General features: G+C 44.9%; 1 pseudogene; it reads left to right on the top strand.

Annotated features, from left to right (window-relative positions):
* Positions 1–19,588, top strand: part of LOC123084078 (uncharacterized) — a 28,362-nt pseudogene extending 8,774 nt beyond the window's left edge.
* The last annotated feature ends 6,010 nt before the right edge of the window (positions 19,589–25,598 follow it).

Raw genomic sequence — 25,598 nt, 5'->3', positions numbered from 1 at the left:
TTTGTCTAGCGGTACGATACTTGCCCGAGATTCGATCGTCGGTATCCCGATACCTTGTTCAATCTCGTTACCGGCAAGTCTCTTTACTCGTTCCGTAACACATCATCCCGTGATCAACTCCTTGATCACATTGTGCACATTATGATGATGTCCTACCGAGTGGGCCCAGAGATACCTCTCCGTTTACACGGAGTGACAAATCCCAGTCTCGATTCGTGCCAACCCAACAGACACTTTCGGAGATACCTGTAGTGTACCTTTATAGCCACCCAGTTACGTTGTGACGTTTGGCACACCCAAAGCACTCCTACGGTATCCGGGAGTTGCACAATCTCATGGTCTAAGGAAATGATACTTGACATTAGAAAAGCTTTAGCATACGAACTACATGATCTTGTGCTAGGCTTAGGATTGGGTCTTGTCCATCACATCATTCTCCTAATGATGTGATCCCGTTATCAACGACATCCAATGTCCATGGTCAGGAAACCGTAACCATCTATTGATCAACGAGCTAGTCAACTAGAGGCTTACTAGGGACATGGTGTTGTCTATGTATCCACACATGTATCTGAGTTTCCTATCAATACAATTCTAGCATGGATAATAAACGATTATCATGAATAAGGAAATATAATAATAACCAATTTATTATTGCCTATAGGGCATATTTCCAACAGTCTCCCACTTGCACTAGAGTCAATAATCCAGTTCACATCGCTATGTGATTAACACTCAAGGTCACATCCCCATGTGACTAACACCCAAAGAGTTTACTAGAGTCAATAATCTAGTTCACATTACCATGTGATTAACACTTGATGAGTTCTGGGTTTGATCATGTTATGCTTGTGAGAGATGTTATAGTCAACGGGTCTGAATCTTTCAGATCCGTATGTACTTCACAAATCTCTATGTCATCTCCTAGATGCAGCTACCACATTCTATTTGGAGCTATTCCAAATAACTGTTCTACTATACGAATCCAGTTTACTACTCAGAATAATCTGGATTAGTGTCAAAGTTTGCATCGGCGTAACCCTTTACGACGAACTCTTTTACCACCTCCATAATTGAGAAAATTCCTTAGTCCACAAGTTACTAAGGATAACTTTGACCGCTGTCCTGTGATCCATTCTTAGATCACTCTTGTACCCCTTGACTGACTCATGGCAAGGCACATTTCAGGTGCGGTACACAACATAGCATACTGTAGAGCCTATGTCTTAAGCATAGGGGACGACCTTCGTCCTTTCTCTCTATTCTGCCATGGTCGAGCTTTAAGTCTTAACTTCATACCTTACAACTCAGGCAAGAACTCCTTCTTTGACTGATCCATCTTGAACACCTTCAAGATCATGTCAAGGTATGTGCTCATTTGAAAGTACCATTAAGCGTTTTGATCTATCCTTATAGATCTTGATGCTCAATGTTCAAGTAGCTTAATCCAGGCTTTCCATTGAAAAACACTTTCCAAATAACCCTATATGCTTTCCAGAAATTCTACGTCATTTCTGATCAACAATATGTCAACAACATATATTTATCAGAAATTCTGTAGTGCTCCCACTCACTTCTTTGGAAATACAAGTTTCTCATAAACTTTGTATACACCCAAAATCTTTGATCATCTCATCAAAGCGTACATTCCAACTCCGAGATGCTTACTCCAGTCCTTAGAAGGATTGCTGGAGCTTTGCATACTTATTAGCATCTTTCAGGATTGACAAAACCTTCCGGTTGTATCACATACAACCTTTCCTCAAGAAAATCATCAAGGAAACAATATTTTGACATCCTATCTGCAAGATTTCACAAATAATGCAGTAATTGCTAACATAATTCCAACAGACTCTTAGCATCGCTACGAGTGAGAAAGTTTCACCGCAGTCAACTCCTTGAACTTGTCGGGAAACTTCTTAAGCTTTCTTAATGGTGACATTTACCATCATTGTCCGTCTTCCTTTTAAAAATCCATCTGCACTCAACAGCCTTACGACCATCGAGTTGTTCTGCCAAAGTCTACACTTTGTTTTCATACATGGATCCTCTCTCGGATTTTATGGCCTCGAGCCATTTATCGGAATCCGGGCCCACCATTGCTTCTCCATAGCTCGTAGGTTCATTGTTGTCTAGCAACATGACTTCCAAGACAGGATTACGTACCACTCTGAAGTAGTACGCATCCTTGTCATCCCACGAGGTTTGTTAGTGACTTGATCTGAAGTTTCATGATCACTATCATAAGCTTCCACTTCAATTGGTGTAGGTTCCACAGGAACAACTTCCTGTGCCCTGCCACACACTAGTTGAAGAGACAGTTCAATAACCTCATCAAGTCTCCACCATCCTCCCACTCAATTCTTTCGAGAGAAACTTTTCCTCGAGAAAGGACCCGATTCTAGAAACAATCCCTTATTGCTTTCGGATCTGAGACAGGAGGTATACGCAACTGTTTTGGGTGTCCTATGAAGATGCATTTATCCGCTTTGGGTTTGAGCTTATCAGCCTGAAACTTTTTCACATAAGCGTCGCAGCCCCTAACTTCTAAGAAATGACAGCTTAGGTTTCTCTAAACCATAGTTCATACGGTGTCATCTCATCGGAATTACGTGGTGCCCTATTTAAAGTGAATGTGGTTGTCTCTAATGCCTAACCCATAAACTATCGTGGTAATTCGATAAGAGACATCATGGTATGCATCATATCCAATAGGGTGCAGTTATGATGTTCGGACACACCATCACACTATGGTGTTCCAGGCTGTATTAGTTGTGAAACAATTTCCACAATGTCTTAATTCTGTGCCAAACTCGTAATTCAGATATTCATCTCTATGATCATATCATAGATATTTTATCCTCTTGTCACGACGATCTTTCAACTTCACCCTGAAATTACTTGAACCTTTCAATAATTCAGACTCGTGATTCATCAAGTAAATATACTCAACATCTACTCAAATCATCTGTGAAGTAAGAACATAACGATATCCACTACATGCCTCAGCACTCATTGGATTGCACACATCAAAATGTATTACTTCCAACAAGTTGCTTTCTAGTTCCATTTTACTGAAAACGAGGCTTTCAGTCATCTTGCCCATGTGGTATGATTTGCATGTCTCAAGTGATTCAAAATCAAGTGAGTCCAAACGGTCCATTTGCATGGAGTTTCTTCATGCATATCTACCAATAGACATGGTTCGCATGTCTCAAACCTTTCAAAAATGAGTGAGTCCAAAGATCCATCAACATGGAGCTTCTTCATGCGTTTTATACCGATATGACTTACGTGGCAGTGCCACAAGTAGGTGGTACTATCATTACTATCTTATCTTTTGGCATGAACATGTGTATCACTACGATCGAGATTCAATAAACCATTCATTTCAGGTGTAAGACCATTGAAGGTATTATTCAAATAAACAGAGTAACCATTATTCTCCTTAAATGAATAACCGTATTGCGATAGACATAATCCAATCATGTCTATGCTCAACGTAAACACCAATCTTGATGGTAGAGGGAGCGTACGATCTTTGATCAACCTTGGAAATACTTCCAACACATATCGTCATCTCACCTTTAGCCAGTCTCCGTTTATTCCGTAGCTTTTATTTCGAGTCACTAACACTTAGCAACCGAACCGGTATCTAATACCATGGTGCTACTAGGAGTACTAGTAAAGTACACATTAACACAATGTATATCCAATATACTTCTATCGACCTTGCCAGCCTTCTCATCTACCAAGTATCTAGGGTAATTCTGCTCCAGTGGCTGTTCCCCTTATTACAGAAGCACTTAGTCTCGGGTTTGGGTTCAACCTTGGATTTCTTCACTAGAGCAGCAGCTGAATTGCCGTTTCATGAAGTATCCCTTTATTCCCTTGCCCTTCTTGAAACTAGTGGTTTCACCAACCATCAACAATTGATACTCCTTCTTGATTTCTACTTTCGCAGTGTCAAACATCGCGAATATCTCAAGGATCATCATATATGTCCCTGATATATCATAGTTCATCACGAAGCTCTAGCAGCTTGGTGGTAATGACTTCGGAGAAACCATCACTATTTCATCTGGAAGATCAACTCCCACTCGATTCAAGCGATTGTTGTACTCAGACAATCTGAGCACAAGCACAACAATTGAGCTTTTCTCCTTAGTTTGCAGGCTAAGAAAATCGTCGGAGGTCTTATACCTCTTGACGTGGGCACGAGCCTGAAATCCCAATTTCAGCCCTCGAAACATCTCATATGTTTCGCGATGTTTCAAAACGTCTTCGGTGCCTCAACTCTAAACCGTTTAACTGAACTATCACGTAGTTATCAAAATGTGTATGTCAGATGTTCGCAACATCCACAGACAACGTTCGAGGTTCAGCACACTGAGCGGTGCATTAAGGACATAAGCCTTCTATGAAGCAATGAGGACAATCCTCAGTTTACGGACCTAGTCCGCATAATTGCTACTATCAACTTTCAACTAAATTTTCTCTAGGAACATATCAAAACAGTAAAACTGAAGCGCGAGCTACGACATAATTTGCGAAGACCTTTTGACTATGTTCAGGATAATTAAGTTCATCTTATGAACTCCCACTCAGATAGACATCCCTCTAGTCATCTAAGTGATTACATGATCCGAGTCAACTAGGCCGTGTCCGATCATCACGTGAGACGGACTAGTCAACATCGGTGAACATCTTCATGTTGATCGTATCTACCATACGACTCATGCTCGAACTTTCGGTCTCTTGTGTTCCGAGGCCATGTCTGTACACATGCTAGGCTCGTCAAGTCAACCTAAGTGTTTCGCGTGTGTAAATCTGTCTTACACCCGTTGTATGTGAACGTTAGAATCTATCACACCCGATCATCATGTGGTGCTCTGAAACAACGAACTGTCGCAACGGTGCACAGTTAGGGGGAACACTTTCTTGAAATTATTATGAGGGATCATCTTATTTACTACCGTCGTTCTAAGTAAACAAGATGCAAAACATGATAAACATCACATGCAATCAAATAGTGACATGATATGGCCAATATCATATTGCTCCTTTTGATCTCCATCTTCGGGGCTCCATGATCATCATCGTCACCGGCATGACACCATGATCTCCATCATCATGATCTCCATCATCGTGTCTTCATGAAGTTGTCTCGTCAACTATTACTTCTACTACTACAGCTAACGGTTAGCAATAAAGTAAAGTAATTACATGACGTTTATGTTGACACGCAGGTCATAAATAAATTAAGACAACTCCTATGGCTCCTGCCGGTTGTCATACTCATCGACATGCAAGTCGTGATTCCTATTACAAGAACATGATCAATCTCATACATCACATATATCATTCATCACATCCTTTGGCCATATCACATCACATAGCATACCCTGCAAAAACAAGTTAGACGTCCTCTAATTGTTGTTTGCATGTTTTACGTGGCTGCTATGGGTTTCTAGCAAGAACGTTTCTTACCTACGCAAAAACCACAACGTGATATGCCAATTGCTATTTACCCTTCATAAGGACCCTTTTCATCGAATCCGATCCGACTAAAGTGGGAGAGACAGACACCCGCCAGCCACCTTATGCAACTAGTGCATGTTAGTCGGTGGAACCGGTCTCACGTAAGCGTACGTGTAAGGTTGGTCCGGGCCGCTTCATCCTACAATGCCGCCGAATCAAGATTGGACTAGTAACGGCAAGCATATTGAACAAAATCATCGCCCACAACTACTTTGTATTCTACTCGTGCATAGAAACTACGCATAGACCTAGCTCATGATGCCACTGTTGGGGAACGTAGCATAAATTCAAAATTTTCCTACGTGTCACCAAGATCTATCTATGGAGTCATCTAGCAACGAGGGAGGAGTGGATCTACATACCCTTGTAGATCGCGCGCGGAAGCATTCAAGAGAACGGGGTTGATGGAGTCGTACTCGTCGTGATCCAAATCACCGATGATCCTAGCGCCGAACGGACGGCACCTTCGCGTTAAACACACGTACGGAGCAGCGAAGTCTCCTCCATCTTGATCCAGCAAGGGGGGAGGAGAGGTTGATGGAGATCCAGCAGCACGACGGCGTGGTGGTGGAAGTAGCGAGATTCCAACAGGGCTTCGCCAAGCGCTGCGGGAGGAGGGAGATGTGTCATGGGAGGGAGAGGGAGGCGCCAGGGCTTAGGTATGGTTCCCCTCCCTTCCCCCCACTATATATAGGGCCAAGGGAGAGGGGGGGCGCAGCCTTGGCCCTTCCTCCAAGGAAGGGTGCGGCCAGGGAGGAGTCCCACCTCCCCAAGGCACCTCGGAGGTGCCTTCCCCTTTTAGGACTCTTCCTTTTCCTCTTCTCTTGGCGCATGGGCCTCTTGGGGCTGGTGCCCTTGGCCCATATAGGCCAAGGCGCACCCCCTACAGCCCATGTGCCCCTCCGGGGCAGGTGGCCCCACCCGATGGACCCCCGGGACCCTTCCGGTGGTCCCGGTACAATACCGGTGACCCCGAAACTTGTCCCAATGGCCGAAATAGCACTTCCTATATATAAATCTTTACCTCCGGACCATTCCGGAACTCCTCGTGACGTCCGGGATCTCATCCGGGACTCCGAACAACTTTCGGGTTACTGCATACTAATATCTCTATAACCCTAGCGTCACCGAACTTTAAGTGTGTAGACCCTACGGGTTCGGGAGACATGCAGACATGACCGAGATGACTCTCCGGTCAATAACCAACAGCGGGATCTGGATACCCATGTTGGCTCCCACATGTTCCACGATGATCTCATCGGATGAACCACGATGTCAAGGACTTAATCAATCCCGTATACAATTCCCTTTGTCTAGCGGTACGATACTTGCCCGAGATTCGATCGTCGGTATCCCGATACCTTGTTCAATCTCGTTACCGGCAAGTCTCTTTACTCGTTCCGTAACACATCATCCCATGATCAACTCCTTGATCACATTGTGCACATTATGATGATGTCCTACCGAGTGGGCCCAGAGATACCTCTCCGTTTACACGGAGTGACAAATCCCAGTCTCGATTCGTGCCAACCCAACAGACACTTTCGGAGATACCTGTAGTGTACCTTTATAGCCACCCAGTTACGTTGTGACGTTTGGCACACCCAAAGCACTTCTACGGTATCCGGGAGTTGCACAATCTCATGGTCTAAGGAAATGATACTTGACATTAGAAAAGCTTTAGCATACGAACTACACGATCTTTGTGCTAGGCTTAGGATTGGGTCTTGTCCATCACATCATTCTCCCAATGATGTGATCCCGTTATCAACGACATCTAATGTCCATGGTCAGGAAACCGTAACCATCTATTGATCAACGAGCTAGTCAACTAGAGGCTTACTAGGGACATGGTGTTGTCTATGTATCCACACATGTATCTGAGTTTCCTATCAATACAATTCTAGCATGGATAATAAACGATTATCATGAATAAGGAAATATAATAATAACCAATTTATTATTGCCTCTAGGGCATATTTCCAACAGATGAGCCGGCAATGGATGTACGATGACCGATGCTCTCCCCAGTTCGTTGAGGGCGTGCATACTTTTCTGCTTGCGGCTGAGGCAAACAAGCGGGCGGATGGTTTTATGCCTTATCCATGTGCTGGTTGTAAGAATGGTCACAATTGCTCTACGTCAAGAACCATTCACGTCCACCTGTTGAAGTCCGGTTTCATGGCCCACTATAATGTTTGGACCAAGCACGGAGAAAGAGGGGTTATGATGGAAGACAATGAAGAAGAATAGGACGACGACAGCTATCCTGGCCATGGGTTCCCTGAATACGATGATACAACAATGGGGGAAGAAGCTGAGCCGGTAATGCGGGAAGAAGCTGAGCCGGCAATGCAGGAAGAAGCTGAAGAAGAGGCATCAGATGAGCCCGTTGTTGATCTAGGTCGGGCCATTGCCGATGCAAAGAGAAACTGCGCAAGTGATTTGGAGAAGAAGTTGCAGCGCATGTTAGAGGATCACAAAAAATTGTTGTACCCGAATTGCGTAGGTGACAAGAAAAAGCTGGGCACCACACTGGAATTGCTGCAATGGAAGGCAGAGAATGGTGTATCTGACAAGGGATTTGGAAAGTTGCTGGTAATGATAAAGGATATGCTTCCAAAGGACAACGAATTGCCCGAGAGTACGTACGAAGCAAAGAAGGCTGTCTGCCCTCTAGGGTTAGAGGTGCAGAAGATACGTGCATGCCCTAATGATTGCATCCTCTACCGCGGTGAGTATGAGGATTTGAACGCTTGCCCGGTATGTGGTGCATTGCGCTATAAGATCAGCCGCGATGACCCTGGTGATGTCGAGGGCGAGTGCCCCAGGAAGAAGATTCCTGCCAAGGTGATGTGGTATGCTCCTATAATACCACGGTTGAAACGTTTGTTCCAAAACAAAGAGCATGCCAAGGCGATGCGATGGCACAGAGAAGACCGTAAGAAAGACGGAAAGTTGAGAGTACCCGCTGACGGGTCGCAGTGGAGAAAAATCGAAAGAAAGTACGGTAAGGAGTTTGCAGATGACGCAAGGAGCGTATGGTTTGGTCTAAGCGCAGATGGCATTAATCCTTTTGGGGAGCAGAGCAGCAACCATACCACCTGGCATGTGACTCTATGTTTGTATAACGTTCCTCCTTGGTTGTGCATGAAGCGGAAGTTCATTATGATGCCAGTGCTCATCCAAGACCCTAAGTAACCCGACAACGACATTGATGTGTACCTAAGGCCATTAGTTGAAGAACTCTTACAACTGTGGAATGGAACAGGTGTACGTGCGTGGGATGAGCACATGGGGGAGAATTTGACCTAAAGGCGTTGTTGTTCGTGACCATCAATGATTGGCCTGCTCTCAGTAACCTTTCAGGACAGACAAACAAGGGATACCGCGCATGCACGCACTGTTTGGACGATACCGACAGTATATATTTGGCTAATTGTAAGAAGAATGTGTACCTGGGACATCGTCGATTTCTTCCGAGCAGGCATCCCGTAAGAAAGAAAGGCAAGCATTTCAAAGGTGAGGCAGATCACCGAACGAAGCCTCGCCACCGTACTGGTGCTGATGTACATGATATGGTCAAGGATTTGAAGGTGGTCTTTGGAAAGGGTCCTGGTGGATAACCTGTTCCAAATGACGCTGACGGACGCACACCCATGTGGAAGAAGAAATCTATATTTTGGGACCTGCCCTATTGGGAAGACCTAGAGGTCCGCTCCGCAATCAACGTGATGCACGTGACGAAGAATCTTTGTGTGACCCTGCTTGGCTTCTTGGGCGTGTATGGGAAGACAAAAGATACACCTGAGGCACGAGAGGACCAGCAACGTATGCACGGAAAAGACGGCATACATCAGGGTCATGCAAGCTACGCTCTTACCAAAGAAAAGAAGGAAATCTTCTTTGAATGCCTGCTCGGTATTAAGGTACCGTCTGGCTTCTCGTCGAATATAAAGGGAATAATAAACATGGCAGAGAAAAAGTTCCAGAACCTAAAGTCTCATGACTTCCACGTGATTATGACGCAACTGCTTCCGGTTGCATCGAGGGGGCTTCTACCGGAAAACGTTCGATTAGCCATTGTGAAGCTATGTGCATTTCTCAATGTAATCTCTCAGAAGGTAATCGATCCAGAAATCATACCAAGGTTAGAGAATGATTTGGTGCAATGTCTTGTCAGTTTCGAGTTGGTGTTCCCACCATCCTTCTTCAACATCATGACGCACGTCCTAGTTCACCTATGCGAAAAGATTAACGTTTTGGGTCCTGTATTTCTACACAATATGTTCCCCTTTGAGAGGTTCATGGGAGTCTTAAAGAAATATGTTCATAACCGTGCTAGGCCAGAAGGAAGCATCTCCAAGGGCCGTCAAAATGAGGAGGTCATTGAGTTTTGTATTGACTTTATTCCTGACCTTAAGCCGATAAGTGTTCCTGAATCGCGGCATAAGGGCAGACTGGATGGAAAAGGCACGCTAGGAGGGGAACAAATAATATGTATGGACGGAAATTCTCTCACTGAAGCACACTACACAGTTCTATAGAATTCCGCCTTGGTGACTCCGTATATGGATGAACACAAGAATTTGCTACGCTCCAAACACCCGGAGCGGTCTGATGACTGGATTACACGTGAACAAACCAGGAGTTTCGCCAGCTGGTTGCAGACACGTACCATGCATGACACCTCTATTGAAGATGACCTGTACTTGCCGTCCCAGTTACCATCTTCGAATATAATGTCTTTCAAAGGGTACGAGATAAATGGTAATACATTTTACACGATCGCCCAAGATAAGAAGAGCACCAACCAAAACAGTGGTGTCCGCTTTGATGCAGAAACCAAGACGGGAAAGGAAACATATTATGGTTATATACAGGACATATGGGAACTTGACTATCGACTTGGTTTGAAGGTCCCTTTGTTTCGGTGCAAATGGGTCAATATGACACGAGGCGGGGTAACGGAAGACCCGCAGTACGGAATGACAACAGTGGATCTCAACAATCTTACGTATGCAGACGAACCATTCGTCCTAGCCAATGATGTGCCACAGGTTTTCTATGTGAAGGACATGTCTACCAAGCCAAGAAAAAGAAAAGATAAGGAAGCGAATGCATTGTACGATGAGCCAAAGCGGCACATAGTTCTTTCTGGGAAGAGAAACATCATGGGAGTGGATGACAAGACAGACAAGTTAGAAGATTATGAAAAGTTTGATGAAATTGCTCCATTCACAGTGAATATTGACCTGAGCATCCCGTTAAATGATGAAGATTTTCCATGGTTACGGCGCAAAGGGACACACGCGAAGAAAAAGTTTCACACCCAAAGATCTGGGATGTGATCGACTTCACTATCATCACTTTCTTTTGTGTTTCACACCCAGAAGGGAATCTCTGTAATAGTTAGGGTAGTTAATTATGTGTTTTGGCATTTGAAACGCGAAGAAATTTTATGTGCAAACAAATTCTTTCATGCCTTTACTGATTTTTAAAGTTAAGTTATTCATAAACTAGTGATTCACACTAATTTTAAATAATTTGAAATTTAAACTATTCAAATTTGAAAACTACAGGCACTAACAGAAAGTTTGTAATTTTTTGTACCTAAAGCAAAAATATTCACAAAGAAACTCTAAATACAAAAAAACAACTCAAAAATAAATAAAGCAAAAAAATAAAAAAAAACCCGCCTACTAGGCCAGAGCGGCCTGCATACGACTAGAAACCCAACCTGTTGTTGGGCCAGGATGCAGGCCCGCAAAGGCCTAGTAGGCTAACAGGACAGCACAGAACATGTAGGCCCAGTAGGCCTGCTTTGGAGAGGAGCTCGAGAGAGCTACCGCACGAGGGTTTATAAACCAGTGCGGTCGCCCCTCGGCTAGCGAGGTGGGACTAAACTTGCGCACCGCACCTGCGCCAGTGCACCCCCTTTAGTACCGGTTCGTGGCACCAACCGGTACTAAAGGTACTAAAGGCCTTTAGTACCGGTTGGAGCCACCAACCGGTACTAAAGGGGGTGCGGTTCCCGCCGCTTGGCCCGGCCAAAACAGGCCTTTAGTACCGGCTGGTGGCTCCAACCGGTACTAAAGATGCCTTCTATATATACAACACTTACGAAAATTTCATTCTCCTTCTGTTTCTTCCTCTGTTTCCCCATTGAAGCACCGCCCGCGCGCCCCGATCGATTGACGCCGTCGCCGCCCCCGTCCCCGTCGCCGCCCCCGTCCCCGTCGCCGCCCTCGTCTCCGTCGCCGCCCCGGGCCCGTCCCCGTCGCGCTGTCCCCGCGTCGCCGCCCCCGCGTCACGCCCCGGCCCGCCGCCGCCCCCGGTCGTCGCCTCGCCATCGCCGTCGCCCTGCTGTGAGCTCTCCCCCTCTAACCCCTCTCCCTCGCCCCCATCGGCCACCATGGGCGTCGCCCCTCCCCGAGCCCATACACACACACACACACACAAGCATGATGAACACACACACACACGTACATATGTATGAATTAATGCATGTATATATTAGTATATACGTATTTTGTATGTTTAATAAGTTTAGATTTTTTATATTATTATTTTTTCACTAGTATATATGTATGAATGCATGTTAGATGGATAGAATTAGTGTTTAATTAGTATGGAATTTTTTTATATAATGTTGTTTTTCAGTTTTTTAATGGATGTATAAAAGTTGTGTTTTCTGTTTTTAGTGTTAGATGCTTAATTAGTATGAAATAGCATATAGAATTTTGACATATGCAATGATCGCATAATTAGTGTTATATAGAAATGTTAGAAATTTCAGTTATCAAAATCCAATCATTAAAAAAATGTTACTTTTTGCGGGCATATAGCTAGTATTTGTTCTCGACGATGCCCGGCCCGCATCCTCGTCGTCGACCCGTCCACGATGATGTCCGACTGACCCATGTCCGGGACTGGGCTCCGCCGGGCTGGTACTGGGAGCTGCTGCCTGGAGGGGCGCGCCACTTGATGAGGAACCCGGCCCCGGGTCCCATCGTCGACCCTGATCTCATTTGGTGGCGTTCGCGCCAGTTTCGGTGCGGAGGGAGCCGGCCCCGCCGGAGGTGGTACGTCGCCGTGTCAGGGAGGAGGACGAGCACGTCCATCGCTACATGGTTGCGTTAGAGGGCGGCGGGTTCTCCAATACCTGGCAGTTTCTTCAGGGATCTCACTTCAGCTATGATCCTGTGAGGGTTCCTTCTCTTTGGGTGTCCACCGCCCGCGCCGCAGGAACCGCGAGTGTCCTAGATTCTTCTGTAGTATTCGATCTTTAATTAGCTACCTAGCCAGTGATGTACTATTCAATATTATATATTATTCGAGACGATGTATTCGAGATTATATCTATTATTTGAGACGATGTATTCGAGATTATATCTATTATTCGAGATGATGTATTCGAGATTATATCTATTATTCGAGACGATGTAATTTGAATACTAAATTGTTTTATATTTCTTTTGGCATAGTTAAATAAAAGCTATGGCGGACAATACCAACAGAGAGGGAGAACAGACCATGTTCGATATAATACGCGGGCCAGATGATGATCAGAACGAAGAAGATTATGACGGCTCCGAATTTCTAAACAACACGGAGAGGGTGATATGATATTCGATCGCGACGAACGAATTGATGAAGTCATGACCGGCAAGGTATATATATTTATATAAGCAGACATCTGGTGATCATCACATGTTTTAAATGAGTTGAAGATATATTAACGAATCGATCTTTCTTCTTTCAGCCATCCGGATCAAGCAAATCTTCAGGCAACAAGACGAAACGAGGCCCGAACAAAAAGTTGAAGGAGGGCGTAAAGTATAATATCGAGGCAATCAAACCTAATGGTGAACCATTAGCGCCTAAGAAGATTGCAGACAAGTTCGTTCATCAGTGCGGAGTTCTTGTGAAGGACCAACTCCCGATCTCCCTTCAAGAATGGAGAGAGCCAGCAAAGCCACGTCCAGATCTTACTTTTGTCGACGACAGACAAAAAAGTCTGTTTTGGGATACTCTCATGGAACATTTCACCCTACCAGATCATTTCACAGAAGCAGATGTGCAGAAAGTCAAGGACGCTGCTCTTAGGAAGATGGCGGTTGCATTCAAGAACTACAAGAATCGTGAATGGGACAAGTACGTCAAGGGAGGAAGGAAGACTCCAGTATTCGAGGGAACACTAGAGAATCAAAGTGCTCATTGGGACGATTTCATGAAATTCAAGGATTCAGAATTAGCTAAGGAACGGTCGAGAATAAACAAGAAGAATGCCGAAAAAAAGGATAAGTTCCATAAGCTGGGGCCAGGTGGCTACGCGGTGGCAATGCCTAAGTGGGATAAGTCTGAGAAAGAGATGGAGGATGCAGGTGTCACTCCGGTTACTAAGAGCTGGCCCCCCAGGTGCAGGACTTGGTTCTATGCGCATGGGGGGAGTTGGACTCAAAGACAGGCAAAGTTTCGACGAAGGCATGTCTGAACGGAGCCGATGATAATATACTTGTTGCAATAGAAGAGGCTCGAACGGGGGTGTTCCAGCCCAACAGAGAGAACGATGAGCTTACGCGTGCCCTGGGAAATCCTGAACACCCGGGAAGAACACGAGGCAAGGGCGCTATTCCGTGGTATGAGGGGTTTTCGGACTGGAACGCCGACTACAGAACCCGTGCGAGAAGGAAGATTGCGGAGGAGAAGCAGAGGAAGATGGAGGAGGAGAAAAGGAAGCTGGACTATGAATGCCTTCAAGGCCTAGAATCAGCGCACGCGGACTTGGTAGTCAAATTCCAGTGGTAGCAGGAGCAGATCGACTCACTTAGCCAGCAAAGGGGGTCTCAGCAGCTGCAGCAGCTAGCGGATGATCCAGCATTGGATACCACCGCCCCATCCATGCCGAGAAGCAGCATGGGTTCCGCCCCATTTGGCGCAATGCTGTATAGATACCCCGTGGATGACATCGCGGAGAACACTAACTGCGAGCTACACTTCAAAATTAAGAACATATCCTTGAAGGTGACGGACGGCGTTGCTTATACAAATTCCCCCGACGCAACCTTCCATTGCAACCCGATTCCAGCAGGCTATGCTCGTGTCGTGGTTGATGAGGTGGTGGACCAATATTCGGGGCTAGAGCTTGACATTCCTGGAGGTGACGAGGAGCACACACTCGGAGATGCCAAACATCGTATCATCCTATGGAGAAAGGATTGCATCATCTTTCGAAGGCCACGACACCGCGTCACCCAACTCCTCGTCGAAGCCCGCCACCGAGTCAGCAGACTCCCGCTCCTCCAAGTCCACCAACGCGTGAGGCCACTCCTCCTCCTCCAAGTCCGGCAAAGTGTTAGGCCACTCCTCCTCCAAGTCCAACACAACGTCAGACGTCCACTCCTCCTCCAAGTCCGGCACAACCTCAGGCCACTCCTCCAAGTCCGGCACAGCTTCAGGCCACTCCTCCTTGTCCAACTCAGCCCCGTCAGCCGTCTCCGCCGCCTCAGCAATCGGAGAAGAGACACCCCGCAGCTATGGTGCGTAGCGGTACGAGTCGAGGTCATAGTACAGGAAGTACAGGCGGAGGCAAGCGATATAAATATGGTCCAAACCTCACTACTCCTCTTCCTGAGAGGGCTTACGACAGGACCAAGGAGCAAACCAATGCCATAGTGCGGGCATAAGTCGACGCCCATTTTGGACCGAAACCGCCACCGCCGCCAAGGGAGAAAGTGCCTGTGGAAGTAGTTGACCACTTCATTCGTATGGTTCAACCACTAGCTCCTAAGCCTGTTGACACAGACTATGAGCACCACATCAGGAAGTTACATCGACAACGTCTATAGAAGGAGGCGAGCTCAAGCTCAAGCAAACAACAAGCAACTGTCAAAAAATGCGGGAAAACCGTTGCCCAGCTGGGAGAACAGGTGGCGAAATCGATCCCCCCGTTTGTTGTGCCGCCAACAACACGTGACAGTACGCGCGCCCAATATTATTATGGGCAAACAGTTTACGTTCCCGAGGTGGGCGATGTGGTAATAAGCCAGGAGCATATAATGCAGGCTGAAACTCTCAACATCACTGTTGGACAACTCCTCGAGATCGAGGACATGGCTGTGCTTACAGAGGAGGAAATAAAACGGAAATATGCCCGGGGCCAACCTTTGGTCAAGCCAGAAGAGGTCAAGAAGCTCCCAACGAGAATGTATGAATTGCATCAATGGTACATGGACATTACCAAGAGATCCGATCGAGAGTCCCTCATGGTGCAAGTCAAGAAGGATCATTACTACCATCAGAAACCTGTGACCGTTGAGTATTCTGAACTGTTTCAGTTATACAATCAAGACGCACTCGACAAATCTATCGTCAGTTGCTATTGTCTGTAAGTGATTTCTTTCTGTAATTTAAGTCTCAAGCTAGCTGTAGTGATCCTTTTGATCAATCATTACCTGTAATTATCCTCACTATATTCTTTTCTGTGGTATTATGCAGGATGAAGATGTATGAAATGAGAAAAGGTGGACGCTATGGCATTGGGTTCATTGACCCAAACACCGTTAATGAATACACATGGAAAATAAACAAGCATCATGAAAAGCAGGTAGAGGACAGCATGCTAGAGTTCTTGAAGCGCCTCAAATACAATGAAGATATACTACTTCCTTACAACTTCCAGTGAGTCACACTTTCTTGTACTACAAATTCTCTATTTTTGCCTACTAGCTAGCTACATGTTTTTGCTTACATATGCCCGCTTAATTAAGACATGCAAACGTGTGTGCATGCAGATTTCACTGGATCTTGTGTATCATTAAAGTTGACGCCGGAACAGTTGAAATACTGGACTCACTACTCAAAGCAAATAGTGACTATAACATCTTGTTTGGGATAGTCAACAGGTAATTTCAATCATTATTAACTATATATCTCGGCTTATTTAGTTCGTCATTTCATGATATGAACTATTTAATAACCCCTTTATTCATTTTCTTTGTCGGCGGGCAGGGCTTGGGCAAGGTTCATCAGCGTCACGGAAGGCGAATGGAAACGACAGCTGAAATGGTTTCGACCCAAGGTAAGTAATTAAGTAGTACTAGCTAGCTAGCTAGCTGCCATCTCTTTAATTATCATGCTTGATTAATTATTATCTGATCAAATTAAATTCCATTCTCGTAATAAAGGCCCTGAAGCAGGCGCAGGGGACTGATCTGTGTGCATTCTGCGTTTGCGAGAACATTCGCATGATGGCGTCCGAAAGGAGCAGATCTCAAAGACAGGAATGGGTACGCTTGTCAGAACACTATTCACAATTTTTACACCATTATCGATATCTAGTCACACAACTAATACACATGCATATTGATCTCCTTCTTAACAGTTCACAGAGGTGCGGGACAAGCTCCTAGAAACGGAGCGCGTAGAAGCACTTCAAGAGGAAATAGCGGGATTTTTGCTCGACCAGGTCATAAATCCGAAGGGAGAATACTATTACCCGCTACCGCCCCCATCGACCAGGTCATGAACCACTTCCAATTGTCATCGTGCTCCGAAGGCACCAATTAGGCTAATGCCACTGGCTCCGAAGGCAACATGCATATGTAGGAGAAATTGTATATAGCTATACATGTGTGTATGTGTGAATTAATATGGTGGTTTGTGAGACATTGATAATATATATGATTGGTTCTACTAGAAATTCTATTTATATATATATGCATAACGTGTACAATATGTAGTATCGTAAAATACCAGCAAACGAAAAAGAATTAAAATGAAAAACACAAAATTAAATGAAAAAGAAATCATAAAACCAAAAAAACCCCAAACATTTTAGTACCGGTTGGTGTTACCAACCGGTACTAAAGGGCTCTCGGCCCCCGGATCTGGCTCGTGCCACGTGGTTGCCCTTTAGCACCGGTTCGTGCTGAACCGGTACTAAAGGGGGGGGGCTTTAGTGCCCACACTTTAGTGCCGGTTATGGAATCGGCACTAAAGGGCCTTACGAACGGTGCTATTGCCCGGTTCTGCACTAGTGTCAAGACAAATCTCATTCTCGTCAGACATATATAGTCTTGGCGTAATAATAATGGAGATAGTGGCAGGAGTTAGTTGCTATCGCGAAGATGAGGATGTAAGCATAATCTAGGCGTTTGCTCCAAGTTGAATTGTTGATTTTAAATACCATTGAATTTTCTTAAATGCTTACTTTATGAAACAACCTCAGTGAGGCGGTTGAGTTTTGGGACTATTTATACTTATGGAAGTATGTACTACGAAATCCTACATTTTGATATGGCACCTAAACAAACTGATCATTATTCTGTTATCATGTTTTGTATACTTCAGTTGTAGTTTTAATGTACCAAGGTGTGAATTGCATTATTCCTATGTACCCATTCTCTATACTATGGACATAGGCACTATATACACAAATCAAGCTAAAATATGCAGACTGAAATTAAATAGTCCCCATGAAGGAAAATCATGACGACCCATTTTCTTAGGATTCTCCATCATTTTTTGCTCTGGTAGTTGTAATGTAATAATCACATATATCATCAAACTTTATTATATAAATATTAACTCATGATTGCAACCTTATAGGTAGTTCAAAGTTGGATGATTCGAGAGGCATTAGAGGGCAACATACAGTTGGAACAAGTAAGTGTATGCTGCAAGATAGCGGTAGAGTGCATGGACTTGGACCCAAAGAAGAGACCAGTTACACAACACATAGTTCACAGGCTTGATAAAATGGCAAGTGCAGACTGTTCACACAAAACTAGCATTGGCAGTTCATTGTTTGAGCCACGGGTAAGTTGTCCAAGGGAGGAACAACCTGGAGAAATAATTGGATAACTTGCAGCTGGGAGCCTCCAAGTGGATGTCGAGGAACACTCTGAAATACTGGAAGATGTCGCGGAAAGTATCGAATGGCTTCATTCCCAGGATGGCCAACAGAAACTAGACCAATTACCATCACTATCACGAGGAGTGCAAGATATGAAGCAAAAGGTTAACCGTTGTGGCGCAAGCATTTCTAGCTGTATCCCTAAGGTGTTCTGCAAGTTAAACAAATTGAACGTCTTCCACAGGAAAGCAAGCAGGAACCTCCATAGCATCGACATGTGCACATTAGCGAAGTTACATAATACAAAGATCTTCAGAAAAGAGGAGCTCAAGCCAATAATAAAGAGTACGAATTTGATTGGAAGAGGCGTCTTCTCTCATGTTTACAAGGGCTATGTTGATAACACACAGGTTGCGGTAAAGATACCGTTTACTTATAGTTCGCTGCAGAATTTAGAATTTGAAAATCAAGTCGTCATCATGTCTCAAGTCAGCCACAAGAACATTGTTAGGCTCATAGGTTGTTGCCTAGAAGCAGGCTCCCTCATGCTTGTGTATGAGTTCGTCTCGAATGGAAGCCTCGATGAAATTCTTCATAGCCGCGATGCCTCTCAACTTGGATGTGCGTCTGAATATCGTCGCAGAATCCGCACAAGGTCTGGCTTATCTGCATTCACAAGCCCGTGCCAAAACAGTGCATGGTGATGTCAAATCAGCAAACATACTCTTGGATGATGACTTTGTGCCAAAGATCTCAGACGTTAGCATAACGAAGTTGATTGATCTGAGTGATTGGCGATACAGTAGCATTCTCGTTGGCGGCGGGAGTTATATTAGGGATCCAGTGTACGCGCAGACAGGCCTGCTGACCGAAAAAACTGACGTCTACTGTTTTGGAATTGTGATCTTGGAGGTCATTAGCGGGAAGAAGCCCAATCATTATGATGATAGCAGTCGCAGCCTGGCGAGGCGGTTCGTTGAAGTTCACAAAGAGGGGAAGAAAGCAACCCATCGGTTTGACATGAACATGGATATTGCAGTGACAACAGGAGACCTGGAAATTCTTGGCCATCTTGCAGAGATTGCTGTGGAATGTATTAACTTTGACGCGGATCAAAGGCCCACGATGACAGATGTCGCGGAGCGCCTCCTCACGCTGAATCGATCTCGTAGGCCTCAAGCTGTTTAGCTATATATAAGTTGATGCATACATATTGTGGTGCAAACAACATTCATATCTTGGAATAAGGTAGGAAGCTACCGGCGTTTGATTTATTTTGCTGTTGTATGGAACCATGATGTATGATGCAAATCTGTTTCTTGCTTTGTTCAGAGAAAGTTTGCTGCACCAAGAAAATTCGCCAAGAGTGACTGGGTGGTAACCAAACTAATGTATGCATCAAGAGCCCTGGAGCTCTGGAACAGGAGGACCCAAGCTACTCCGCCTACTCCGGCGATCTCGGCGAGGCTGTGAAACTGGCAAACTGCCCCGCCTTCGTGTCCTGGTGTGGCGCTTCGTTTGTCTGAATTTCTGTTCTGTTTTCTCAAGTTGGGTGTCCCCAACTTGTTTTGCTTTTCTCTGTACGAAAGGGCAATATAAATGCAGACTAGCAGGGAAATGCAACAGTAATCGGACTAGCTGTGAAGGTAAACTCTGTTTACTGTGTTAGATAAAAGAAGCGTCACACATCAATCTAAAGCATTTTTACTGATAATCTAGAGGAGTAGAGGATTAGGAAATTTAGATTATTTTTCCATGGGGTGTTTGATTTTTAGGATTGAATATGACTTTTCGTATGTATTTGTTAGAACTACATTTTTGTCAGGGGTTGTTTGCAATATATTTATATAGAAACTTTTCCAGTGACTCAAACATACTGGAAATATTCCTTTGTTTTGAAAAGGGAAACGCTTCCTGCCGACCGACCGGCCCAAGCTTCGGCCAGTCGCATCCATGCATGCAAACCCCAGCGAATCCAAGCGCGACACATAGGGTGTGGGGGCCCACCCATCCTATATTTTACCTTTATTTATATTTTTGAAAAACATCTAAATACATATATTTCAAAACTTAATTTACTTAAAAAGTAAACTGTGGATTTGAAAAATATTAACGCAGTGCAAAACAATTGTTAGCATAATTATCAAAAACTATTGGTAGCTTTAAAAAAAGTTTTGTGACATATAAAAACTGTTCACACATTTCAAAACACGTATGTGGCAGAAAATGTTTATACGATGTAAAAACTGTTTCATACCATTGAAAATGTACATTACATTTTTAAAAATCTCATGCATTAAAAAAATATGCTAGTGAAATTTTAAAAATCTTTTATACAAATGTAAAAAAATCTGTATTTAAAACAATCATATAACTAAAAAATGTTTCAATGCGTATTTGAAAAAAATATTTAGCACATATTCAAAAAAAAGGTAGAAAGCATGTGTTTGAAAAAAAAGTTAATCATGTATTTAAAAAATGTTAAACATATATAGAAAATCTTTTAGAGATATGCCAAAAATATACAATGTGTATGGAAAAAGTAGACATCAAAACATATATGTGAAAAAAATGTTGATCATGTTTTAGAAAAATGTGAAATGTGTGTGAAAACATGGTCGTGATGTATACGAAAAATGTACAATGTGTATGAACAAAATTAGAGATTTTTTGAAAATTTCAAAATAAAAGGAAAAGCTGAATATGTAATATAAAAAGTAAAAGAAAAAAACTTGTGCAAAACAGAGGGGAAAAAAACACAGAAAACACTCGTGCGCAGACACAGTATTGGGCCTGACAAAAGCACCAAGTTGTAGGCGAGACGTAGGGGATACCATATTTGCCGCTTATTGCCTCAAACAGTCGCTGATTCGCACATGCCCGAGCGACCCTTTTTAATATATATTCGTTGCCTTTACATTTTTGGGAACATTCCCGAATTTCAAATTTTGTTCGCGTTTTCATAAAAGTTCGGAGTTTCAAAAAAATTATGTTTTCAAAAAAATTCGGAATTTCATTTTTTCTCTTTCTTCAAAATTTGTTCAGAATTTCAATTTTTGTTTCTATTTTTTGAAGATTGTTTGTGTTTTGAAAAAATGTTCGCATTTTTACAAATGTTTGCATTCGAAAAAGTATTTAGTTTTATAATAAACATGTTCAAAATATATTTAAATATGTCATTATTCAAAGTTTTTAAAATTCTCCACTGCTTACAAGTCACCAGAGCTTATTCGATCTAGCCTGAAGGCATGTGCACCTGAAGGGAGCCAGGTCGTGTTTTTTTTCCCTCAAGACACATAAATTTATTGAGAGTTTCCACTGCAGAAATGTAAATGGTACGGATAATTTCTGTTTCGAATCTGTATCGATATGGTATGCACTTGCATGAATATGCCGTCAGATGCATTCTCTTGCGACAGTTGCACATGAGTTAGCCGACTCTTTCATCCTCCTGCGACCACCTCCGTATGAGAAAATCCCACGGGAAACAATGGCGGCCACTTCCTCGTATCGTGTAGCGCATACTCTCCCAGGAGCCAGTTGCCTCACCGGCCACCCACTCCCCAGCCGTCGACGCTCACCGCCTTGTCGTCGTTAGTTGCAGAAAAAAGTTCGCCAATAGCAACTTTTTTCATACCCTGTTGCAGCCATGAGTAGCCATCTCCAGTCACCAGCCGTAGCACCGGTCCTCGCCGGTGATAGCACAACACCTCCTCCCGCCCCCGGTCGCAACATCCTGTCTCGTCGGTCCGCGTAAAAAACGCACCGCCAGTCACAACTCTGCATCTAGCCGGTGTTGCCCCATGGTTGCGGCATTGGTGGAGATGACATCGTGCTTGCAACCCTCACATTTCTTCGGTTCCAGCACTTTGTGTCGCTGGTCGCAACTGTGTCCCTAGTTGCAACTCTCTGATTCCAGCATAAATTTGCACCGACTATAACATTTTTTGTTGGTGGTTGCATATCCCTTTTTCTCTCTGGTTCCAGCAAAAGATGGGGCCGTCCATAGCATTTGTCCCACAGGGTTGCGGTGGATCCCATTTACCCATCGCAGCTCCGCCGTAGCCTGTTGTACCTTATCGTTCAAACAGTTCTAGCAAATGTCGACTGGTGATCACAACTTCTCGCCAGCCGGTTGCGGCAATGCAGACTGGTGGTGGCAACTTCTCTCCTGGCTAGTTGCAGCAATGACGGTGGTTGTCTCCAACACCTTTAGATCACAAGTGGCGACGACGCATCGCGTTTGCATCCCGGGCCATCGCGGCTTGACAGCCTTTTAGCTATTAGTTGTAGGTCCCCCGTGTCAACCTCTCACAGCCTCGACGACAACGCTCATCGATGGCAGCGATGGCCCGGAGGGGGAAACATCCAAAAAGTGGTGTGGGTGGCTTGCAGTAGTCACCCCCCATCGTGCACCATCGTCGGTCGTGTGAGAAGTTGTGACCACCAGTCGGCATTTGTTGGAAAAAGTGGTGGCCCGCACAAGCAAAAACGTAGATGCGAGCGCGAATCGCCGCGCGATCGAAGCGTGTACATGTGACCGGTGGAGTGTTTAGCTGACCGACCGTTTTGGGTTGCTAAGCGACTTGTTCCATTGTGCCACTTCTGCTATGGACTCAGGCTGGTCTTGGGCTTGAGACCTGTTAGCAGTGGAGCTGCTACCGTGAGGGAGAAGGCTTCGCGATCTTTTTAGTGTTCGGTTCATAATACAGAATAGCATGGGGCAGGGCACTCGCTGATGAAAAGATAATTCCAAAGACAAGTTCCAGATTCCCATGCAGCCCCGCTGTCGAATCATCTTTTTTTGAGGGGGGGGGGGGCACTCAGTAGGTTTGGATCAAAAGCTCATAGCTCGCGAGTTTAATGAAAATGCTTGATAGCTCGCTTTTAAATGAACAGTCAATTACTGATTTCGTCCCATTAAACTTAACAAACTTAACGAACAAGCTAACAAGTTTCACGAGCAACTCGTTAGTACATCATAACACATATTCTTATCTCACGTCATAACATTTCATGGCATAACAGATTCATCTACCCAATCCAACTGACCGAGGAAGTAAACTAGCACACCTGCTCCGGGCCGTAAGGCCCGTAACACATCATAGTCCGTTAATGAGCGCTTGCGAGCTTAACGAACTTTAAATGAACCAAGGCGAAAAAAAGTGTTTTGCTCAATAACAAGCTTAACGAGTGAGCATTAACGAGTACGAGGTTAACGAGCCGAAGCTTAATTAGTCGAGTAGCTTAGCACTCAGAACTATGACGTGACCAAACAAAAACTATGCCCAGAATGAAAGCAAAGGGAAGCCAGCGGCAATTGAGGAGGAAACTGGAACATGCAAAACTTTAATTGAGACTCCCTCCAACCACTCCCCCTGTTGGGGAACGTAGCAGAAATTCAAAATTTTCCTACGTAGCACCAAGATCTATCTATGGAGAGACCAGCAACGAGTAGAAAGGAGAGTGCATCTACATACCCTTGTAGATCGCTAAGCGGAAGCGTTCAAGTGAACGGGGTTGATGGAGTCGTACTCGTCGTGATTCAGATCACCGATGATCCTAGTGCCGAACGGACGGCACCTCCGCGTTCAACACACGTACAGCTGGACGATGTCTCCCACGCCTTGATCCAGCAAGGAGAGAGGGAGAGGTTGAGGAAGACTCCATCCAGCAGCAGCACAACGGCGTGGTGGTGATGGAGGAGCGTGGCAATCCTGCAGGGCTTCGCCAAGCACCTACGGGAGAGGAGGAGGTGTCACGGGAGGGAGGGAGGCGCCAAGGGCTCAGGTATGGATGCCCTCCCTCCCCTCCACTATATATAGGGGCAGGGGAGAGGGGGGAGGCGCAGCCTTGCCCCCTCCTCCAAGGAAGGGGTGCGGCTAAGGAGGGGGGAGGAGTCCATCCTCCCCAAGGCACCTCGGAGGTGCCTTCCCCCTTTAGGACTCTCCCCTTTTTCCTTTTATCTTGGCGCATGGGCCTCTAGGGGCTGGTGCCCTTGGCCCATGTAGGCCAAGGCGCACCCCCTACAGCCCATGTGGCCCCCGGGGCAGGTGGCCCCACCCGGTGGGCCCCCGGGACCCTTCCGGTGGTCCCGGTACAATACCGATGACCCCGAAACTTGTCCCGATGGCCGAAACAGGACTTCCTATATATAAATCTTTACCTCCGGACCATTCCGGAACTCCTCGTGACGTCCGGGATCTCATCCGGGACTCCGAACAACATTCGGTAACCACATACAAACTTCCTTTATAACCCTAGCGTCATCGAACCTTAAGTGTGTAGACCCTACGGGTTCGGGAGACATGCAGACATGACCGAGATGTTCTCCGGTCAATAACCAACAGCGGGATCTGGATACCCATGTTGGCTCCCACATGTTCCACGATGATCTCATCGGATGAACCACGATGTCAAGGACTCAATCGATCCCGTATACAATTCCCTTTGTCTAGCGGTATGGTACTTGCCCGAGATTCGATCGTCGGTATACCGATACCTTGTTCAATCTCGTTACCGGCAAGTCTCTTTACTCGTTCCGTAACACATCATCCCGTGATCAACTCCTTGATCACATTGTGCACATTATGATGATGTCCTACCGAGTGGGCCCAGAGATACCTCTCCATTTACACGGAGTGACAAAATCCCAATCTCGATTCGTGCCAACCCAACAGACACTTTCAGAGATACCCGTAGTGTACCTTTATAGCCACCCAGTTACGTTGTGACGTTTGGCACACCCAAAGCACTCCTACGGTATCCGGGAGTTGCACAATCTCATGGTCTAAGGAAATGATACTTGACATTAGAAAAGCTTTAGCATACGAACTACATGATCTTGTGCTAGGCTTAGGATTGGGTCTTGTCCATCACATCATTCTCCTAATGATGTGATCCCGTTATCAACGACATCCAATGTCCATGGTCAGGAAACCGTAACCATCTATTGATTAACGAGCTAGTCAACTAGAGGCTTACTAGGGACATGGTGTTGTCTATGTATCCACACATGTATCTGAGTTTCCTATCAATACAATTCTAGCATGGATAATAAACGATTATCATGAACAAGGAAATATAATAATAATCAATTCATTATTGCCTCTAGGGCATATTTCCAACAGTCTCCCACTTGCACTAGAGTCAATAATCTAGTTCACATCGATATGTGATTAACACTCAAGGTCACATC

This window comes from Triticum aestivum, chromosome 4A (genome assembly GCF_018294505.1).
Source record: "Triticum aestivum cultivar Chinese Spring chromosome 4A, IWGSC CS RefSeq v2.1, whole genome shotgun sequence".
In the NCBI taxonomy this organism is placed as follows: Eukaryota; Viridiplantae; Streptophyta; class Magnoliopsida; order Poales; family Poaceae; genus Triticum; species Triticum aestivum.
Note: the sequence above shows the minus strand (reverse complement) of the source record. Positions and strands in the feature narration are given on the sequence as shown.